Raw genomic sequence first — 11,774 nt, forward strand, 5'->3', positions numbered from 1 at the left:
TTTGAGCAACTCAACTAAGGCAAGTGTGGCAAAAATCATGTGGCAATATATGGCAAAGATAGTCACAATCCAAACAACCCCTAAGTTCAACCATGGAGTCTTCTAGATTATACATGTGGCAGAATCTGGTGGATGATATCCAATGGCCAGCAGTGCTCGGATTTGCCATCTTTGTACCGTCGGATTGGCTTCATCCAACGACCAACTTTCAAAGTTTTTTCACACACTATATAGGGGGGTATAGACATAGATGTGCCGGTCCATTGCAATGGATACAAAGTATATCTATTTAGTGGAGTGCACTCCAAACACATTATCTATTTATTTTTCTCTAACCTTTCGTAGCCATGCAACCAAGCCACATAAGCTTCATGGGTGCCCCCCACATCATATTATTCATACTACGTTGATTGAAAAAAAGATAAATCACCCAAAACAAGATCTTCCCATTTTTTGTTCCTACGATGTTGTGCCGTGCACGTACCTACTAGTTGTATAGTGGTAGTACTAGTAATATAGTTAGGAGTACAAACTTGGTACTAGTAGGAGTAGTACTAGTACGGAATGCTCCTACTCTATCAATGAGCCCCATCTGACACCAAATTTCTTGGCTTCCGTGCTACAGCTAGATCTTCCCTCGTTTCTGTTTTCCAACCCGGTGGCGGGCGGGGTGTCGGTTTGCTCAACGGCGGTCCCACATGAAAGTGAAAATGCTAGGAAACACGCCTTCCCTAAGCTATGTGTCGTTCCGGACGGGCCGTGGAGTACTCCCGATTCCCGGGCGTGTGAGGGTACGATGCGAACGCGACAGGCCTTTTCCTTTTACTAGCAATGTGCCCGTGCGTTGCGACGGATCCAAAGTAGTAGAATAGTAGTATTTGTTCACAAACTTGAAAGAAATCACTATTGTTTTGATATACTCCTAGTATATTACTCCCTCCGTACCTAAATATTTGTCTTTTTTGAGATTTCAAATGGACTATCACATACGAATTATATAGACATATTCTAGTGTTTCTAGCAAGATGCCCGCGCGTTGCACGAAGTTGATGGAAAAGGTAAGCACAACTTATAAATTGATGGATGGAGTACTAGTTATAGTGATGCATATAATTAAGCAAAGGGATCGCACATGTCGGTATTGACTGGAACGAGAATGCAACAACATAATAAGAATTAAGGCCACGATGATGCGATCGCAGTGGTGGTTACAGAAGGCAAGAAGAAAGATGGATCCATGAACGTACGACCTACTCCTCCTCAACTTAGTGCGCCGGGCCACCGACCAGCGGCTAAGGAGCGGCGGCTTTTGTGGCGAGGTCGAGGTGCTTCTCAGCAAAGGCATCTAAGGCTTCCAGCCGGTTGAGGAAGGCCAACGTCATAGCATCCTCACTGGCCTTGTAGATACCCATGTACACGATTTGCTCGTACACGTGGATGTGTAGGTCGACGAATTCTTGCAGGGCGAGGCGCCTCGCGGCGAGCGCGACCTCCAGGTGGACATTCTTCATGGCGTTGGCAGGCAGTCGCAGGGCCACCAGTGCTTGAAAGAGGTTCCGGCCATGGAGGCCGATTAGGGTGGCAGGCAATGAGGAGCCCGAGCGCGCGGGCTGGAGGAGTACGGTGATGTCGTCTGTGAGCTTCTTGAGTATGTTGAACTTGTTGCTGGTGGCAATGATCATCTGGTCCAACTGAGAGTCGTAGTTGGCGTCGACAGCGGCCATCCACTAGCCGGTGTCCAACACCGCCTGGAGACGATCCTTGGTGCCATGCCGCAGGCCGGCGTCGTGGACCATATGGTGTAGCCGCTGGCCACTCACGCGCATCGCCACCATGGGTCTGGAGTGAGCTCTTTTCCGCTTAGTGTAGGTGCCTAGGCAAATGCTTAGGTGCGTATGATGTGGTAGATGCATTGGAATGGAGGGGCGCCTTTATATGAGGGCAATGAGGGAAAACTGCGTTGCATTCACATCGTGCAGCCTCTTTTCTCGTACCTCCTCCCATTACTTCCCTCATGCATTAATTGAAGGAGGATGCATTGTCCATTCAACATATCGGGAACCGCTACTCCCTCCCTCGTCTGCATTAAAGCCGTATCGGGAACTGTGCTGCCCACTGTCAAATCGAATACTCCCTCCGTCTAGGTGAGTATTAAGTTATCTTACGAAAACCAAATAGTAAACACGTAGGCGTGGTGCATTAACTCTCATGTTGTTTCTTATTTTTTGAGATAAATAGAGGAATGAACCAATAAGAGATGTGGGGCTTGTATGCTTTTAATGACTTGAGACTATCAAACATGACATGCAGTGGTCAGTTCGTTGCACAAGAACAAATACAACCCACGTCAGCACACACGCATCTTATAGCATCACATCCAATGTCTATAAAAGATGAACGAGACCAAATTATATCTCATCTAGATGAGTTCTAGCAAAACTGTATTAATAATACTTAGTACTCCTGCGCCACGTATCATATATTAGTATCATGTAGTACTTTATTTATTTCCATGTATGACACATAGTACTCAACTCTCTTTCTTTCTTCATTTAATTCTATGACACCTCATCAAAATTGCTAAGGCTAGTACCATTACAACCAGCCTTAGCAAATACTCCCTAAACATTAAGTTCTCTCGTTTTCCTCTCCACCTTGGTCACCTAGACGGAGGGAGTATACTGCGCGGGATTTTCCTGCACGGTAGGAGGCGGGGAAGTTCCGCCTAGTCGGTTTGACAGAGACACGAGAAGACGAGGGAGTAGGCTGCTGCAAACGTAGGTCTGTGTGATTTGACATCGAGTTACTGCTGGATAGGTGGGGCCCCATGATTTGACTTGCCATTATCATTTTAACTACGGCGCTACGACCGGCGTGAGTCTCCTGATTCCTGACCACCTCCATACAGGTGCCTCTCCCAATGCTCCACCATGTAGTAGAGGCTGGCTCTTGCATGAGAGCCCACTTCTCCACTTTTTCCTTGCCTCTCTTTCCTCCACATATGCAAAAATGTCATGTAAAGCACACTATTGTACTTAGGTTGGTCGTAATGGAGAGTATCATATACTAGTATCATGCATATGATACTTTTGTATGATACTACATCCGTAATGCATAGTATCATGTGTTGGTATCATATGATAGTTTATTTATTGTCATGCATGACACATAGTAGCACATCATTTAATATGATACTACAGTAAGTATCATATTACGATACTCAACTCTCTCTTTTCTTCATTTAATTCGACATCACCTCATCAAGATTGCATAGTTGCCATGCATGATACTACTCCCATTACAAGCAGCCTTACTTGCTCCTACATGTGCTAAGCTTGCCACATAGGCATAAAGTCTGATGTGGCAAGTTAATCAAGAAGAGAGAGACTAGTTTGGTGACTCAAGGAAGAAACGGTGCTAAGCGCGTGTACCTAGGTGAAAAGACAATTTTGAGTCTATAGCTAATTAAATGAAGCAAACTTAGCAACACCATTTCATTGGAAGAGGTCACTCCTTGGCAAATGCAATAAATACTAGTACTCCCTGTGTCCTAGTGTCAAAAATGTTCTTATATTATGGGACGGAGGGAGTACGAAGAAAGAGATAGAGAGGAGTAAAAAAATACACTTATAGCCAACCTTATAGCTAACCTTGTTGTAGTATGAGTGACCAAGTGATGACTATGTATGACATGCCAACATCAGATAGCCTAACACATCGTGTTAAATCTCCAAGGGCGCGACCGCACGAGCGGCGCGATGGTCGTGGTAGGCATGACCATGATATGGGCTGCTGGCAGCCCTTGGATCTGACATCAAACGGTCGCATGCTAAGTTGCTGAAAATTTGCAGAATAACCCTCCAGGATAGGATATTCACCCGTAGGTCTAGAATAACGCCGTGCAGCCGTTCGATCTCAGATCCAAGGGCTCTCGGAAGCCCGTATCATGGGAGAATGGAAAGCCACTACCCTGCCGTTTGCACGCTAGCAGCTCGCTCCTACTCGTCCCCGCACGTCCTTCAATACTATGGCGATTCGCTCCTAGTCGTCCCATCCATTCACATTACGGCAGTTCCACTAATCCTAACCCTCCTCCCAAATCCATGGCATCCCAAATCTCCACGATGGGCGGTGAGTACAAGGTTAGAACCATCACTGGCGATGAGTTCGACGTCATCTACACCCGTTCTTCCGTGATGGTGAAAGGATGCCTTTCTCGCTTCAGACGCATGTTTGAATACTCAGATGATGAGCGGGTTGCTGGGCTAGATGTTGAGTACACCACAGTCCTGGGACGAGAGAAGGATCTAAAGGACGAAGAGAGGAAGAAGCCCGCCGTGATCCAGGTTTGTGTGCATGACTTATGCTTGGTCTACCACATATGCCATGCCGACGTTGAATGCCTGGATTTTAAGGACTTCCTCGAGAGCAACCTAGTCAAATTCGTTGCTGTAGACTTTGGTAACGACAAAGAAGTACTGGGTCGGATAGGCCTCGTTGTAGGCAACACCTTCAACCTCCAAAAGAATCGGCTGGTGTCCCCTCGCCAGCCTTCAATGCTGACCCTGGCAGGAGCCATGGTTCATCCTTCGTATGGTAAACTGGATAAACCTCCATACACGTTTCATCGTTATGCATGGCAGCGGAATGTACTAGATATAGACCACATCCACTACGCTGCAATTGATGGCTACCTTTGTTTCAATATCTACAAGGGTTGGATGAAGAGCAAGAGCCAAGTGTGCAGTTCAAGCAAAGAAGTATCGGCCAAGAGGAAGAGGGACAAGGACGAAGTTGAGGACGTGGACGAGGACTCCGAGTAAGGTGGCAGTGTCGTTGCTCATGGTGGTTCTAATGTAGTGTCTCCGGAATAGTTGCAAAGTTTAATTTCAGTTGTGCTTAATTTAATTTGAGTGGTGTGTTGTGCTGAGCCCCCAACAGAACTATGTGATGTTTCTTCTTGTTACTTTAACTCTTCAGTACATACATACTAGTATTTCTTACATTTCATCTTTTAGTTGGTAGAGTACTACCACTCATTTCTTCACATTATATACGTACAATATAAATGGCCAACATCATATAGCCAGCAGTTTATTTGTCAAAGAATTTCAGGGTGCTTAGTTTTGTCAAAGAATTCCAGGATGCTTAGTTTTATTTGAGGGGTGGGTTGTGCTGGACACCATTATTGTGACTAGCCTTTTTAATAGTACTATATGCATAATTTGGCGACGAGCGCTCTCTATATGTACCACTTTTTTTTAATTTCAAGTTTTGCTCCATGGCGCAATCCATCGGTACTACTGCTGTACAAAAGTATACATTTTTTAAAAGGCTAGAGGGTGGGGCAGTCTAGCTCGGTTGGTTTCACGAGAGGCGAGGGACTTTGTGATTTGACGGCTCATTACTGCTGTCAAATTGAATAGTACTGCACCGCCCGCTGCACACCCGACGCCTCCATTAAACCCCTCCGTTAAACCCGCATGCAAACCGAGAATCCTACTCCGGCCACACGTCCGTTCATGAGCGGGCCGGAATTAAACGCAACACCGATCGAGCTCCTCCCATCCGCCCTCAGTTTAAACGAGGCCAGACGCCGACCAAGCTCCTACCGTCCGCCCTCTATTTACACGAAGCCAGACAGACAGCGGGCAAGAATCACACCCCTCTGCCACTCCCATCTCCTCCTTCACCATTTTATCCACTCTTTCGATGTCTTCCGATGAGCCGTTCTCCGGCATATTACCAGGCTGGGTGACCCGCCGAGCCCTTCGGATACGGGCGAGGCTGCTCGGTGCTTCACCAACCTCGCTTGGCCCGTCGGAGCCAGTTGCCGCCCCAAGCAGGCGCGTGGTTCAGCAACTCGCCACTCCAGTTCAGCTCGATGAGGAGTGGCGAGTTGCTCCACGCCGGCACGGTGGCGAGCACGCCAGTACAGGCACCGTCGCTGCCGCATCGTACCGCGCCACCAGTGTGTGCGGTGGTCGCCTCCCATGTCTGTGGGCGCGCCTCCCGTGCCTGCGGCAGCACCATGCAGGCAGAGACAGAAGCCGGGTGCGTGGAGAGCGACGAGTCGGTGGCCAGCTTCTCCGTGTCCGCCGCCATCATCGAGGAGAAGTAGAACACGGGAGGCCGCCGCCACTTGGGACCCATGAAGGCCACCGCTGAGGCAACGACCGCGGATTCAGGTGGTTTCTTTGCTGCTTCGTCTCTTCCGAGGACCTTCGTCGACTCCGCAAGTGTCTGATGGACAAGAGAAAGACAAAGGGATCCGCGGGCGGCCATTTAGAACTAAAATAAGTCTAGATACATCCATTTCTAGGACAAGTATTTCCGGAGGGAGGGAGTATTAATTATACAAGAGAGCCGGATTGGCACCTCTGAGTTCATGTAAATGTAATGAAATCCATCATGTTTATACGAAGATCCAGCTTTTTATACGAAATCCTTCATGCTTATATGAAATCAGTCCGTGTTTGCACGAAATTCATCTGGTTGGTTAGAGTTGTAAAAATATATGCCGCTGGCGTTTGATGTCGTCCTCCGCGGAAGGAAGCGGGAGGAAATTTGCCGGCTGCCGTTGGAGATGCTCTTTATACTGGAAATAATAGAGTGAAATCCACTCCATTTGAGTTAATTGCCTGTATGATTGTCCCTATATAAAAAGTTAATTGCATGTACAGTGTACACGTGACTTGCAGGGTGGCTACAGCTTCGTACAGAAAGTTAAAAAGAAACAAGTCCATCCTTAATCTTGTATTCTAAGTACTCTGTGGGTTTCACTGTCAGTACAGTAGAGAAAAAAGTATATATTAAATAAGTAGAGTAATATATAATATAAAAATCTAAAGTTAAAAGACAGAATTCGAACTCATGTCATCGCGTTGCGAGCATCCGGCGCTAACCAGCCCAGCACATTTTTGTTGTAGACCATGCTGGAGATATATCTCCATGTCTACTCTTATATATACTCCATTCGTTCCTAAATATTTGTCTTTTTCAGAATTCAAATGGACTACCACATAAGGATGTGTATGTAGACATATTTTAGAGTGTAGATTCACTCATTTTGCTCTGTATGTCTTTTCAGGAAGGGGTCAGATTTGTCCTTGGTTTATTTATGAGGTATCCAGATGGCACTGCACCCTCCAAGAAAAGAGGGTAACATCAAAACTATGGACTACTTTTTTGAGTATGTTGGTAAGGTCCGGTCATAGTAACTTGTTGAAATCTCTAAAAAGACAAATACTCCCTCCGTCCGGATATACTTGTCATAAAAATGGATAAAAGGAAATGTATCTAGACGTATTTTAGTTTTAGATACATCTCTTTTTATCCATTTTGATGACAAGTATTTTCGGACAGAGGGAGTAGAAAACAGAGTTGGTGATGATGGTGTGCGTGACATCCGGCAATATAGGCCATCGGATTTATATCTAATAGATAGGAAATAAACTATGGCAATGTTGCAAAAATATACCCACACGTCTCTCCACGTTCACAAATAAGGCCTTCCCTCATTCAACCTGTTCTCTCACAAGATAAACTACTCATACAAATGCATCTTGATGTTCCGTGCAACGCATGGGCAGCTAGCTAATTTCTTTTAAAATAGTTGCTGCGGCAATTGGGTTGAGGTGATATATTTTATGTCTGCCCGAATGATTTCAGATTCACTAGTAGTAACAAAGAAAAGGTTACCTTGTTAATTAACAGAAAAACAGGGTGAAAACTATCACATGAGGCCGGTAAAAACAAGGCACACCGGGTTCAGCATCATCGTCACTACAGCTGTGCGCGTGCGAGAAGTCTACATATCGAGGGGGCTACCGAGCGAGGAACCGAGACACAATGTTTGAGAGAGAAACCAATTGACAGATTATTGTCAGATCGAGTTGTCACCCTTCTGTTGTCATTGTTGGGGGGGGGGGAGAAAGACGTATCGAGAGTGTGCGCGGTAGGCACAGAGGCACAACTAGCGAGTGTGTGTGTGTGTGTGTTTGAAAGAGGAGTAGATAGATTATTATCAAGATCGATGTGCCACCCTACTCCTTCGGTGCCAGGTAGTGTGTGTGTGTATGTTTGAGAGAGAAGCCAGTCGATAGATTAGTATCAAGATCGAGGTGTCACCCTACTCCTTCGGTGTTGGGAAGTGTGGGTGTGTGTGTGTGTGTGGGGGGGGGCAGTGACACTCACATATCCCTACTCTTATAAAAAAACAGAGTTGGTGATGATGGCGTTCCTCCATCCTGCAATATAGGCCGTCCGATTTATATCCGACGGATAGGAAGGAAACTATGGCAATTTTGCAAAAAGATACCCACACCCCTCTCCGCATTTGCAAATAAGGCATTCCGTCGTTCATCCTTTTGTCCCACAAGATACACTTCTTATACAAATGCATCTTGATGTTCCGTGCAACGCATGGGCATCTTGCTAGTAGGGAGAAGGAGTTTGTGTGACACATATCTAGCTATATTAAGGGATAGGTAGATAGCATATGTGTGAGAGACATTATTATACTTTGAGACATTAGTGGTTGTGGGTGGGCGTAATTAAAGGGGTGGGCGTGTTAGACATAGAGAGCGTGTGTGTTTTTGTGTGAGAGACTTGTAGGACGGGGTAGAGAGACGAATTTAACCCTGACGGAGGGAGAGAAATACATGAAGTGCGCGTGCGTGATTTCGATGCCCACATGGAAATGAGATATGTATGCGTGTGAGAGAGATTGCACAATTCATTCACGTATCACTATCTAGCGATCGTGGACGTGCATCGCTTGAACATAAGTCAATATCTACTTCGTATCGTGGCCAAAGGTACAATATCGATTCAACACTATAAAGATTGGACACTCACATATCATTTTTTTCTATTTGAATAAACCTTTTCAGTTGTGCATGCCAAAGTTACAGTGATGTTTCTTCAAACAACCAATGTAGCTATCATGTACATGCACCATTGTTACTCTTGCATTCAAATTCATTAGTCTTGGATGATTTAAGTTTCTATTTTGCAGTAATTTATGTAATATTCATATATGAATTCAATGGGTACGCAATTTATGAAATGGAGGCTATGTAATAATATGAGGTAACACTTTTAAGTAGCTGACTACAATATCCATTTCTTTTTGTGCGCCTCTACACTAACACGTCAATGAATTATGTTTAAAGTAAATAACCAATGGCACTAAATTATCTATTTAGACGAGAAATATATAGGCTGAGCGTTTGATCCCTTTTTTTGTGAACGCGCCACTACACCCGTACGATTGTTCGCGCCCGTGTGAACGTCCAAGTTATCGGCGCATCATCCCGAGTTATTGTCTTTTTTTCTGGTGTGGACTTCACACCAGTTATTAACTGCTGACGCGTGCCCCGTGTACACAGTCTAGCATGACCTTCCCGCTAGCACAGTCCAAAATTAGTTGAAACCGGATACGGTCGATCCCGCGGGCGGCAAAATCTCCCTCCTCCTTCTAAAATCTCCGCCACCTTAGTCTTTAGCATGCGAAATCCCCCTTTTGTCCTTGGTGCACGGAGACCAACAGTTACAATACCGTCCTCATATACATGATAGGTCGGGGCTGCTTTGGTAACTTCCGGGTCCCCCCACTACACGGCACCCCCATTTCCTCTCCCCTCCCGCAAAAACGACTAACTCCACAGCACCAGCGCATCTTACATCACGCCGTCCGTACTTCATCGCCCTTTCTCCCCTCCCCTCTTGAAACCCTAGACTGCTCATCCACCGGCGTACCATAGCCCATTCACTGCCAGCGGCGTCCACCTCGCCGGATCTGCTTCTGCGGCCGCATCTACCCCGCCCACCTCCCATAGAAACAAGTAGACTGCTCATCCAACACTATACCACAGCCCATTCAGTGCTGGCCTTCTCCACAGCGCCGGATCTGCTTCGCTGACACTCTCGTCAACCGCCGTGCATCTGCAGCGGCTCATTCGTACTCCCCACCGGAGACGCTTCGTCCACACCCCCCGGAGCCGCCCCACCGATGCCCCCGTCGACGGCCTCTAATCCTCTTCGCCGACACCTTCCTCAATCCTACCAGAGCCGCTTCGCCGACACCTTCCTCAACCCTACTGGAGCCGCTTCGCTGACACCATCGTCAACCCTACCGGAGTAGCTTCGCCTACACCATTCACAACCCTACCGGGGCCGCTTTGCCAGCTCACAAGTCCATGGCCTCAGATCCGCTTCCTCGCACCCTCATCCAACCTACCGGAGCAGCTTCTGACGCCATATCCATGGCCGCAGATCCGCATCGTTGACACCACCCTTAACCCAACCACCAGAGCAGCTTCGGACGCCCCGTCCATGGCCGCAGATCCGCGTCGTCGACACCATCCTTAACCCAACCACCGGAGCAGCTTCTGACGCCATGTCCACGACCGCAGATCCGCGTCGTCGACACCATCCTTAACCCAACCACCGGAGCAGCTTCACCTACGCCCTTGTCCACGGCCATAGATCCACTTCGCCCACACCATAGTCCACCATATCGGAGCCGCTCCACAAACACCCTACTCGACGGCTCTAGATCTCCTTACTGGACCCCGTCAGCCAGCGCAGTGTCATCACCCTTGACGTTTCTAACCTAATTCCCACCATCTGGAGAGATGCCAAGCACCCTCCACGGCCTAGGTACTTGTCACCTTTAAGCCCGTCCAGCATCACCTGCCCGATGTACTTCAAATATACTAACCGGTCGCTGTTACCTATTATGCAGCTGGCAAAAACTACAAGGATGATGTTTCTTCTGGATCTAACAGCTTGGCCAACTAAGATCCTGGACTAAGGCATTACTATGATCTTGTAAGCGCGTCTCTCTCTCTTGTATTGTTTTGTGCCTGCCAGCGTGCTTTGCTATGATTTTTGACCAGTAATCCCTTTGTGCAGACAATGATTTCTACTACTGGCTGCTAAATTAGATATGTAGATGTCATACATGATACTACCTCGTACCTCCGTTCCTAAATATAAGTCTTTCTAGAGATTCCACTATAGGCTACATACGGAGCAAAATGAGTGAATCTACTGTAACGCCCCGGATCTGATGCGCCAGGTGTCTGCTAGTTATTCGCCGTCGTTGCCATGTCATTTGCTTGCGTGTTGCATTTTATCATGTCATCATTCGCATTGTGTCATCATGTGCATTGCATTGCATCGCATACGTGTTCGTTTCATGCATCCGAGCCTTTTCCCTGTTGTCCGTTTTGCAATCCGGCGCTCCTATGCCCTCCGGCGTCCCCTTTTTGTCTCTCATTGTGAGCGGGTGTTAAACATTCTCGGAATGGCCCGAGGCTTGCCAAGTGGCCTTGGTATAGCACCGGTAGACCGCCTATCAAGTTTCGTGCCATTTGGAGGTCGTTTGGTACTCCAACGGTTAACCGGGTAACCGTAAAAGCCTTTTTCTCTTTGCAGCCCAACACCCTTCCAAAGTGGTCCAAAACCCATCTAACTCACCTCCATGCTCTCGGTCGTTCGATCACGATCGTGTGGGCGAAAATCGTGCCTCATTTGGACTCTCCTAGCTCCCTCTATCTATAAATATGTGTTCTCCCCGAAATTCCGCAGTCCAAACCCCCTCAAACCCAAAAAATCGTCCTCCGCCGCGCCGGACATGTTCGTCCGCGCCGGAAGAAATCGGAGCCGCCGCCCGCAGCCAACCAGGACCCGCCACCTGTCCCGCGCCGCCGTTCGCCGCCGCCAGGCCCGCCAGGGCCCATCGCGAGCCCGCCCCGGGCCGCCCC

The sequence above is a fragment of the Triticum aestivum genome, chromosome 3B (genome assembly GCF_018294505.1).
Source record: "Triticum aestivum cultivar Chinese Spring chromosome 3B, IWGSC CS RefSeq v2.1, whole genome shotgun sequence".
Lineage (NCBI taxonomy): Eukaryota > Viridiplantae > Streptophyta > Magnoliopsida > Poales > Poaceae > Triticum > Triticum aestivum.